The following is a 12,514-nucleotide window of genomic DNA, read 5'->3' as shown; positions in this document are numbered from 1 at the left end:
TGAGCTTTCAGATCAATTCAGGGAATAGTTTTGTGAAAAATACAAATAAATAAAATTCACTCCTTCTGGCAAATGTAGTCACTCGAGCAGTCCATTGTTGTGTTTTTATATACTAGAAGTATCCCTGAAAAATAAGCTACAAAAAATCATAATAAATTATGTACAATTATAATACACTGATCAGCCAAAACATTAAAACCACCTTCTTGTTTCTACACTCATTCTACACATCTGTTTCTCTACATACCTTTTTAGCCTGTTTTCACCTTGTTCTTTAATGGTCGGGACCCCCACAGGACCACCACAGAGCAGGTATTATTTGGGTGGTGAATCATTCTCAGCGCTGCAGTGACACTGACATGGTGGTGGTGTGTTAGTGTGTGTTGTGCTGGTATGAATGGATCAGACACAGCAGCGCTGCTGGAGTTTTTAAATACCATGTCCACTCACTGTCCACTCTATTAGACACTCCTACCTAGTTGGTCCACCTTGTAGATGTAAAGTCAGAGACAATCGCTCATCTATTGCTGCTGTTTGAGTTGGTCATCTTGTAGACCTTCATCAGTGGTCACAGGATGCTGCCCACGGGGCGCTGTTGGCTGGATATTTTTGGTTGGTGGACTATTCTCAGTCCAGCAGTGACAGTGAGGTGTTTAAAAACTCCATCAGCACTGCTGTGTCTGATCCACTCATACCAGCACAACACACACTAACACACCACCACCATGTCAGTGTCACTGCAGTGCTGAGAATGATCCACCACCCAAATAATACCTGCTCTGTAGTGGTCCTGTGGGGGGTCCTGACCATTGAAGAACAGCATGAAAGTGGGCTAACAAGGTATGCAGAGAAACAGATGGACTACAGTCAGTAATTGTAGAACTACAAAGTGCTTCTATATGGTAAGTGGAGCTGATAAAATGGACAGTGAGAGTAGAAACAAGGAGGTGGTTTTAACTTTTCACTATGTGCACAAAAGTACTGGGACACTCCTACTAATTTTTGAGTTTCTAACAGGTGTAATAATTACATAATATGTTTCTGGATTTGCAGCAAAAGTTTAGGGAAGGACCTTTTCTGTTCCAGCATGACTTGGTTTAATGAAACTCTAGTGTCCTGCACAGAGCCCTGACCTCAGCCCCACTGAACAGCTTTGGAATGAAGTGGAACATCAACTGTGGCTTTCCTGATTATAAATCATCGGGCAGCACCGTGGCTAGGTGGGTAGCACTGTCGCCTCACAGCAAGAAGGTTCTGGGTTTGATCCCCAAGTGGGGTGCTCCCGGAGTTTGCATGTTCTCCCCGTGTCTGTGTGGGTTTCCTCCGGGAGCTCTGGTTTCCACCCACAGTCCAAAGACATGCAGGTGAGGGGAATTGGAGATACTAAATTGTCCATGACTGTTTTACATTAAACTTGAACTGATGAATCTTGTGTAATGAGTAACTACCGTTCCTGTCATGAATGTAACCAAAGTGTAAAACATGACGTTAAAATTCTAATAAACAAATAAAAATAAATCGACATCGGTGCCCAGCTGTGTAAGTGCTCTTCTGACTGAATGTGCACAAATTCCCACAGACATATATCAAAGTCTTGTGAGAAGCCTTCTCCAAAGAATGGCTGTTGTTATAGCTGAATGAATCACATAGAGCTCACTCTGTTTTAATAGCATTTGTTTTTAAATGGGGTTTCCTGACCAACTAGCTCATAGTCAAATGTCCAAATACTTTTGGCCATATAGTGTTTGTGGACACCTCTCCTAATTACTAAGTTCTCAATGAAATTTTTTTGATAAGACCTGAAATGAGCAGTTCATGACTTATGAGTAGCAGTTTGTCTGATTTAAGCACCTCCAGAAAGACAAATAGAGGCACCCACATGGTCCGCTGCCCAAACAAGATACAAATAAAATATGTTTAGGCTTTATGCTTACTGTGCAAACTGTACACAGACAGGACCCAGACTGCTCCACCTGGGATTCGAACCCAGGACCTACTTGCTGTGAGGTGACAGTGCTACCCACCGAGCCACTGTGCCGTCCAGTTAAAAGCATATTTTTATACAAATAATTTTATACACCTGTTAGGAATTGTTGTGGCTAAAGCACCTGATCACACGTCTGTCTTTGTGTTCTGAATGAATTTGTGATCATACGTAACAGCAGCCTGACACTTTTTGTTTGTAGTATTAAAACTAGCCGTGCAGCGCTAGCACCATCGTTCTCATTCACCGTTATGACTGACGAATCCGCTGAGTGACGTGGAGCGCAGTGTAAAATATTTAAAGATATTTATTTTCGAATCCTGTCCCCCTGCACACCAAGAGCAGAACGAGCCACCCCGCGCGCCGGCGCGTTCTCTGTGCACTGTGTGCGTCTGAGTGTGACAGAAGGTCATGTGATGGGTCGAGATGGGAAATGGTGTGCAATCAATGGGTATTGCGGCGGAGGGTGCGGCGGAGGGTGCAGCAGAGCGAGGCGTGAGTGATGCAGACACGGCTCTATATTAGCTCTACACGTGTATGCACTCAGAGCCATCAGCCCAGACACAGTAATGGAAAACTCATGTCTTATCAAATGCACCTGTCAGTCAGAGAAGCGTCGGCGTAGAGACGTGAAGAGCTGTGTGTGTGTGTGTGTGTGTGTGTGTGTGTGTGTGTGTGTGTGTGCGCGCATGCTGCAGTCGTTTGCTCTTCAGGCTGACTGCATTGACTAGTCAATAATATTAAGCTACTGAACGGTGGCTGCTCTTAACAGTCGATGGTTTCATGAGGTTAGAGGAGCATCACGGCCGCTGTGTGGATTTTTATGGCTCTATCCTGAAAGCCTGAGGCTGCGCTGCACTACATAACACTGCTTCAAATGAATCACAGTGAAACAATAGACTGAAGTCATCTGTTGGATAAACACTTTATGACCAGAAGTATTTGGACACCTGACCATGAGCTTGTTGGATGTCCCAGTTCAAAAACAAATGCTATTCAAATAGAGTGACCACTGTGTGATCTTTTCAGCTATAACAGCAGGCTTCTTTCAAGACTTTGAAGTAGGGCAGTGGGAATTTGTGGCCATTAACTGGAAAACGCATTTGTATGGCTGGGCTCAGGTAACAGTAAATTCTGTCATCATAACAGCTGATTTGAGCGTTTACACAATAGGGAAAAATTGTGTGAGTAAATACTCGAGCTGTTTTACAACAAATGATAATAAAGCCTTTACTATCTACAGTCCATGATATTATTAAGAGATAAAAAAAAATTGTGCATCAAGGCAGGTTTGGGAATACTGTAAAAATCTGTGGTTATACTGTATATACAAACCCAAATCAGAAAAAGCTGGGACAGTATGGAAAATGCAAATAAAATGAAAATGCAGTATTTCTTACGTTTACTTTGACTTGTATTTGATTGCAGACAGGATGAACCTGAGATATTTCATGTTTTATCTGCTCAACTTCATTTCATTTATTAATGAACATTTATGCCTGCAACACATTCCAAAAAATGTTGGGACGGCGGCAATTTATGACTAGTAATGAGGTGAAAAAACTAAATAATGACGTAATTCCAAACAGGTGATTGTAATCATGGTTTGGTACAAAAACAGCATCCAGGAAAGGCTGAGCCTCTGATGAGCAAAGATGATCAGAGGATCCAGTTTGTCAACAAATGTGTGAGAAAATGATTTAAATGTTTAAAAACAATGAACCTCAAAGAAAGTTTGGAAGGGATTTGCATGTTCTCCCTCTACAGTGCATAATATCATTAAACCATTCAAGGAATCAGGAGGAATTTCAGTGTGTAAAGGCCAAGGACACAAGCTTAAGCTGAACGCTCGTGATCTTTCATCCCTCAGATGGCACCGCATCAAGAACCGCCACTCAACTATAGCTGATATAACCACATGGGTGAGGGATTACTTTGGCAAACCTTTGTCAAGCACTACAATACAGAGTTACTGCACAAATGCCACTTAAATCTTTACTGTGCAAAAAAGAAGCCTTATGTTAACCATGTCCAGAAGTGGCGTCGACTTCTCTGGGCTCGGAGGCGTCTAGGATGGACCATCACACAGTGGAAACGTGTATTGTGGTCAGATGAATCAGCATTCCAGGTGTTTTTTGGAAAAAATGGATGCAGTGTGCTCTGGACCAAAGATGAAAATGACCATCCAGACTGTTATCAGCTAAAAGTCCAAAAGCCAGGGTCTGTCATGGTTAAAGCGTGTCAGTGCCCTTGGTAAAGGTCATTTACACTTCTGTGATGCAGCATTAATGCAGAAAAGTACATTGAGATCTTAGAGCAACATGTGCTGCCTTTAAGAAGACGTCTTTTCCAGGGACGTCCAGCATTTTTCAACAAGATGATGCAAAACCACCTGCTGCACACATTACAAAGGTATGGCTGTGGAAGAAGAGGGTACGGGTACTGGACTGGCCTGCCTGCAGCCCTGACCTGTCCCCAGTAGAGAATTTTTAAAGGAAAAATGAGACAACGACCCCGTACTGTTACACATCTTAAGACGTGTTTGCAGGAAGAATGGGACAAAACGTCTTTTAAGTGTGGTGAAAAGGAACGGCAACATTACAAAGTGGTAAATGCTTTACTGTCCAAACTTTTTTTGGAATGTGTTGCAGGCCTGAAATGCAGGAATGAATGTTTATTAATAAATGAAAACATGAAATATCTCCGGTTCATCCTGTCTGACATCAAATAAAAGTCAAAGTAAATATAAGAAACTCTTTTTGCATTTTTCATACTGTCCCAACTTTTTATACACCGATCAGCCATAACATTAAAACCACCTCCTTGTTTATACACTCACTGTACATTTTATCAGCTCCACTTACCATATAGAAGCACTTTGTAATTCTACAATTACTGACTGTAGTCCATCTGTTTCTCTGCATGCTTTGTTAGCCCCCTTTCACCCTGTTCTTCAATGGTCAGGACCCCCACAGGACCACCACAGAGCAGGTATTATTTGGGTGGTGGATGATTCTCAGCACTGCAGTGACACTGACATGGTGGTGGTGTGTTAGTGTGTGTTGTGCTGGTATGAGTGGATAAGACACAGCAGCGCTGCTGGAGTTGATAAGTGGAGCTGATAAAATGGACAGTAAGTGTAGAAAAAAGGAGGTGGTTTTAATGTTATGGCTGATCAGTGTATATACAAGGGATCTTCTAAAAGTTTCAAAGTTTCCTCACTGTTATATTTTGGTTATAAACGATGAGGGCGGGAGTAGTAGTAATCGGTCGTGTCTGAAAGACGCTTATAGTCTGGATTTAGCTCCATCTGATTTCCACCTTTTCGGACGCTCAAAGAAGCTTTAAGGGGAAGAGAATTTTCATGTGATGTGAAAGCAGCGCTGCATCAGTGGCTACGAGCTCAACCAAAAATGTTTTTTTGCTGATGACATTAAAAAGTTGGTACGACGCTGGAAAAATGCATCAGAAGGTGACTGTTGAAAAGTGATGTGACTTGTTTTTAATGAATTCTTAATAAATAGAGTTTAAAAAAGTGTAGAAACTTTTTGAAGAACCCTCGTATATATCTCCTTGTATATTTAACAGCAGGTGTCCACATAATTTTGGCCAAATAATGCTGGAAAAAAAAGAAAACAGTAGAAAACATGAACATCCCACATTTATCATACAGTAACGTACAGTGTGTGTGAATTTTTTATCAAATGTAGATGGGAATATAAAAACACATTTAATGTCCCACCAGATAAACAAAGCTGCTACGTTAATGTGCTTGTACCAGAACAAAAATAGAAGCCGGTGTGTTTGTGAAAGTGTTCTGGTGAGGCTGTGTGAGAGACGCTGAGGTGAATTATAAGAAGTTCAGTATTACTGAAGACTGTACGGATAGCGGGAATGGAATATTCTGACCTTGGTTCTACGTAGCTGGAAGCCAGTGCAGCAGCTGAACCGTCTCTCTCTCTGTACGTGGAGTCTCACACCATGGTGCCTCATTATACATTGAACATCACAATGCATCAGGATCCTGTGTGTGTGTGTGTGTGTGTGTGTGTGTGTGTGTATGTGTGTGGAGGTAATGAGACCGAGCCCGGCTCTCACACCAGCACCTCCACTGTTAGACACTAACAACTGTGTGTGCCTGAGGCGAGGCCACGAGACTGGCAGCCAGAGCCCAGGATCGAGAGATGGAGCATAGAGCACCTAACTAGCTCATCCTCAACTTATCATCGTGTGTGTGTGTGTGTGTGTGTGTGTGTGTGTGTGTGTGTGTGTGTGTGTTGCTTGCAAGCTTTTTTGCCAGCCGGAAACTTCTCGTCATTACTTTGCTGCAGCTGGTTACCTCTGTTTTTCAACCAGCATGGTCCAGCTTGTTGTCAGTACACTGCCTCTCCATCACATTCACATTAACATGTGTAATCACTATTCCAATACAGATTGGGCAAGTTAAATATAAGACTAAATAGTTTGTGGAAGGACCAACACTTGGATCTTTACACAGGTGAACAGGTAAATAAGGTATAAGGAAATGGTATGATAACAGCTGAAAAAAAAAATTGCATTTAAGAGCAAGTATGGCCAGAGGTTTCCACTTTGTGAAAAATTATGTGAGTAAATACTCATTTACAACAAACAATTAATATAATTAATATTATATTATATTGCAATATATCATTTTTAGCACTGACATGGTGGTGGTGTGTTAGTGTGTGTTGTGCCGGTATGACTAGATCAGACACAGCAGTGTTGCTGGAGTTTTTAAACACCTCACTGACCCTGCAGGACTGACAATAGTCCACCAACCAAAAATATCCAGCCAACAGCGCCCCGTGGGCAGCGTCCTGTGACCACTGATGAAGGTCTAGAAAATGACCAACTCAAACAGCAGCAATAGATGAGTGATCGTCTCTGACTTTACATCTACAAGGTGAACCAACTAGGTAGGAGTGTCTAATAGAGTGGACAGTGAGTGGACATGGTATTTAAAAACTCAAGCAGCATTGCTGTGTCTGATCCACTCATACCAGCACAACACACACTAACACACCACCACCATGTCAGTGTCAATGCAGTGCTGAGAATGATCCACCACCCAAATAATACCTGCTCTGTGGTGGTCCTGTGGGGGTCCTGACCATTGAAGAACAGGGTGAAAGCAGGCTAAAAAAGTATGTAGAGAAACATATGGACTACAGTCAGTAATTGTAAAACTACAAAGTGCTTCTATATGGTAAGTGGAGCTGATAAACTGGACAGTGAGTGTATAAACAAGGAGGTGGTTTTAATGTTATGGGTGATCAGTATACTTTATATAGATATTTATATACATCTACAGTATAGAACTGAACATGCTAAAAAATATCCATGGCCTTTTTTCCTACCTTCATGCTTTGTTCTCTGTTGATGTCGTGCATCCAGAATAATAATGGCACCGACTGCCATCAGAAGAGTCATAAGTAACAAAAAAAATGGTCTTTGTCTGGCTCGATGGACCACTATACTTCGTCACTGCCAGAGGGTCGAGTGGGTTTGAAGGATTCATGCCATGTGCTGAATACTATAAATACTAAAAATATAATCCTACCAAAAGCAATTTATTAATAACATTTATTATTTTGAGATGTTATGTTAAACAACTGAGGATAATTCAAATTATGATTGTTATTATTTTTATCAGTATAATCATTGTTATTTTTATTGTTGTTAATAATAATAATAATTATAATAATAATAATAATTATTATTATTATTATAGTATTATTATTAATAATAGTATTAATAATAATAATAGTACTACTACTAATAATAATGAGTATTAATAATAATAATAATAATAATATAATAATAATAATAATATTAATAACAATAATAATAATAATAATAATAATAATCTAGAACAGATGGAATGCTTTTTTTATATATATACATTTATATTACATTTTGTATATACAGTATGTGTATATACACACACACACACACACACACACATTTACACGTATATAGTGCAGAGCCCAGAGCTCTACTCACTTGGCTACCACTTACTCATATTAATTATGTTTTTACATAAATACCTTATTCATTATTATTCATTATTCATTTAAGCAATAGAACACAATAGGGAGTGTGTTATCGCGAATAACATCACGGCTGTGATTTGGTCGCAGAACGCAGTCGCCGTAGATCATCACAGCCGTGATGTTATTCGCGATAACACACAACCTCAAGTGTTCTATTGCTTTTATACAACAGTTTTTACAAAATAAAGAAAGAAAATAAATCAAAGAAGCCCTGAATTTCATATTAAATATGCTTTAATATTGACAATACCTTCCTTCCAAAAAGTAGTTCCACACCGAATATAAAGTTTAAAACTACAAAGCAGACATCCCAAGTTGCAAAAACTCATTTCAGGGAGGTAAGAAGAAGAAAGCAAGAACCTCCGAAGGGAAAAAAAGAAATAAAAAAACCTCTCGCACACACCACAGGATATGGGTGATAACAGAACTTCTAGGAGCTGTTAACTGGGCTATTAAGCTAACTGTTCGCGTTACAAACACAATAATGTTCCCTACATAGTGCACTAGATTGTGTATCAGATCACGGATATATGTTCCCTACATAGTGCACTAGATAGTGAATTAGACAATTGATTTATATTCCCTACACGGTGCGCTAGATTGTGTATCAGATCATGGATATATGTTCCCTACATAGTGCACTAGATAGTGAATTAGACAATTGATTTATGTTCCCTACACGGTGCGCTAGATTGTGTATCAAATAACGGATTTAAAACGCGATCGGGAAAAAAAGTCTGTGTCGCCTGCGTTCGCGTTTGTGTGCATGAAGCTTGTCGCTAATGGCAACGCGTCAGCGGAGTAATACAGTTGTGGTGTGAAAAGGCCGTGCTGTTATCACGAATATTAGCACGGTTAGAACGCTTCTCAACCAATCAGATTGTAAGGTCGGAACTAACTGTTGTATAATAAATTTTTTATATGAATGAATATTCATGTATGCCTTTATTATTACCGATTATTATTAAAGCAGGGAGAGGCTGTAGGTATTGTACACAGCCCAGGAGAGGCGGGTTTACCTGCATCTTTAGCCAATCATAATTAAAAGTACTTGTACATAAGCTTATCAGTGGTGTACAAACCGCCTTTGGCTGATGCTGGGTTTCTGGGTAGATTTGACATTTTACTGTAAAACAGTTGGATGAATATTTATGGAACTTGTAAGCAGGCATGGCTTTAGAGTTTAAACATGGTTGTAGAAGCACTTAGTGACTATATAAATTAAACAGCTGATTTTATTTAATCATTTTTGCCAGGATAAAGTAAAAACATTTGCTTCAATTGTATTTTTTTGTATAGATACAGAAATGTATGAATTATTCATGTAAATATTAATGTGCTTTTCACTGCACTGGATGGCCTTTAGTTTATGGATAGTTGTTACTAATTTCTGCATTCATTGCAAAACACTAAGGGTGGAAAAAAGGGGCAAAAAAACCTTTACTATTTCAAGCTATTATTTATGCCCCAAGTGGGTAAAATATCATGAATGAATTCTTTCTGCTGCACCCGTTAAAGAGGAAAGGAGTTTTTACACCAAATGACCTTCCTAATGCAAACCTCCTATTTATCCAGGACCAATTGATATTTGCACTTACTGTGTCTGTGTGGGTTTCCTTTAGGTGCTCTGGTTTCCTCCCACAAATCCAAAGACACACAGTCAGGCCAGTTGGAGCTACCAAAATTGCCCTAAGTGTGTGTGTGTGTGTGTGTGTGTGTGTGTGTGTGTGTGTGTGTGTGTGTGTGTGTGTGTGTGTGTGTGTGTGTGTGTGTGTGTGTGTGTGTGTGTGTGTGTGTGCCTTCACTGTGATGGCCTGGTGACCTTGCCAGAGTGTTTTCCTGCATTTACCACAATGTATCAGGCCCACTGTAACCCTGACCAGAATGAAGCAGTGGTAAAACACACAGTGAATGAATGACTGAATAAAACAAGAGAATTCCTAACACTACTCTACATTCACTAACCTGTCAGTAGGTCATTTTCCTTTTTCCGTTCTTAATTTCCTAGAATAGTAAAACATTAAACATTGTTTTTTACATTAATCATATATACAGAACCTGACAATTGTGTATACAGAATAGTTGGAAATGTTAGAATGTTCATTTCATGAAATCAAATAGTTAATGCTCACAAAATATTAATTTCATTGTCATTAATTTCCTTAATAAGTTCAGAAGCCCTTCTGAGACCACTGTGTGATTTTCAGACCCGCCCTGCGTACCAACAGATCAAATTAACAGTTTTAATGAGGTTTAATAAGGTTCATGTCAGTAATTAAAGACAAAATTAATTATATTTCTGTTTCATGTTTAATATTCTGATCCTAGAATAATGAGCCTGTTAAAGCCTCATATTTTTGTGTCCTCACCAAGACCCCACCTTGTGTTTTATTTTCCTTCTTTATTCATGTACTTTTACTTGAATTTAAAGAATAAAACTAATTGAAAATACATTCTTACAAACATTGTATTGGTTGGCACTGTGATACAGTTGGCAGGATGGATGCCCACTAATATCGTATGTGTGGAAGAGTTTGGCATATATTCCTGCTGTCTGTGAGGTTTTCCCGCAGGTAATCCAAAATCCTTCCATCTCCCCAAAACATGCAGACGCTGTACTGGCTGCTTCAAATTGCCCCTAGATGTGGTCCTGCAGAGGGTAGATTTCGTGTTTTCATGTGCCCCCCAGATACACTTGCAACCTAAACATTGTTAAAAGCACAGATTAACATATGAATGAACACATTACTGCACACAGAAAGAAACAAGTCACATTTAATGGTCACATCAAAACAAGAAAGATGCTGCTGTAAATGTATATAAATAATAAATTAGTAAATATAAATGAGAGTTTACATTTTTATTTTCTGAGACCACTGTGATTTTCAGACCCGCCCTGCGTACCAATAGATCAAATTAACAGTTTTAATGAGGTTTAATAAGGTTCATGTCATTAATTAAAGACAAAATTAATGATATTTCTGTTTCGTGTTTAATATTCTGATCCTAGAATAATGAAAGAAAAGGCCCCATATTTTTGTGTCCTCACCAAGACCCCGTAGTTTCGTGTAGTTTCTGAATTTAAAGAATAAAACTAATTGAAAATACATTCATAAAGCCATTCATAAAAACATTGTATTGGTTGGCACTGTGATACAGTTGGTAGGATGGATGCTCACTAATACCGTATGTGTGGAAGAGTGGGCATGATCCTGATTTTGGCATATTTTCTTGGTGTCTGTGAGGATTTGCTGCAGGTAATCCAAAATTCTCCCCAAAACATGCAGACGCTGCACTGGCTGCTCCAAATTGCCCCTAGGTGTGGTCCTGCAGGGGGTAGATTTCGTGTTTTCATGTGCCCCCCGGATACACTTGCAACCCTAAACATTGTTAAAGCAAAGATTAACATATGAATGAACACATTACTGCACACAGAAAGAAACAAGATCCAATATTCTTAGGTGGAGTGGTCCGGGTCCTTTCTGTTTGCCCCGTGTCTGTGTGGGTTTCCTCCTACAGTACAAAGACGTGCAAGTGAGGTGAACTGGAGATACTAAATTGCCTATGACTGTGTTTGACATTAAAATTGGAACTGTTGAATCATGTGTAACCAGTAATGTAAACAAAATGTGTAAACATGATTTTAAAATCCTAATAAATAAATTGTCCATGTGCAAAAAAAAGTTTTCTTGCTAAAGTTGGTAAGTTTAATCAATCATTTGGCGAATGGCAGACTTCAGGCTGGTCGCTAATTTCAGCACAAATTAACGTAGTGAACAGGAGGACTTTCCCTGCAGCATGTGGTGCACCGTATCAAGCTGTTCACATCTGCACACCTACGCACACGTCATACACTTACACACATACACACACACACTGGCATTCACACACGGTGGTAGAAGTGTAGCAGTGCCTCAAGGGGGTTGAGTAGCATTCTGTCCGTCCGTTCCTTTCCCGCTTCCTCTCGCGTCTCTTCGGGGACTTCTCCTGTTAGATTAGCGTTTTTCTGGGCAAGGAACGTCTGTCTTTCCATATGTGCCCGGTTTGAGAGAGAGCTGAACTACACTTGATGTCAGACAAGAAGTTGCTGAATTATTAAGATCTCCAGATTTTCAGTGCGATGCACATCTTTGATCCATCTGTTGGGAAGACGCTCGGAGATGGTGAAGTGTGCCGTACCTTTCACTCCAGCATGCAAGCTGTCGGCAAGCAAGTTTGGAAGATTTTAACTCGTGTCGTCGCCATCTAGAAGTTTCTCGCACTCGCAGGCAAATCCACATGACTGGGTTTGCTGTGATTGTTATTATTTCTTAATTTTATTTATACATAATAAGCTAAAATTCTTGCTACCTTTATTGATTTTTTCTTAGTGATCCTGGTCAGGGTCACTGTTGATCTGAACCTCTTATAAAAACACTGAACACAAAATAGAAACGCACCAGTGCATCATAAGGCA

This window comes from Trichomycterus rosablanca, chromosome 6 (genome assembly GCF_030014385.1).
Source record: "Trichomycterus rosablanca isolate fTriRos1 chromosome 6, fTriRos1.hap1, whole genome shotgun sequence".
In the NCBI taxonomy this organism is placed as follows: Eukaryota; Metazoa; Chordata; class Actinopteri; order Siluriformes; family Trichomycteridae; genus Trichomycterus; species Trichomycterus rosablanca.
Note: the sequence above shows the minus strand (reverse complement) of the source record.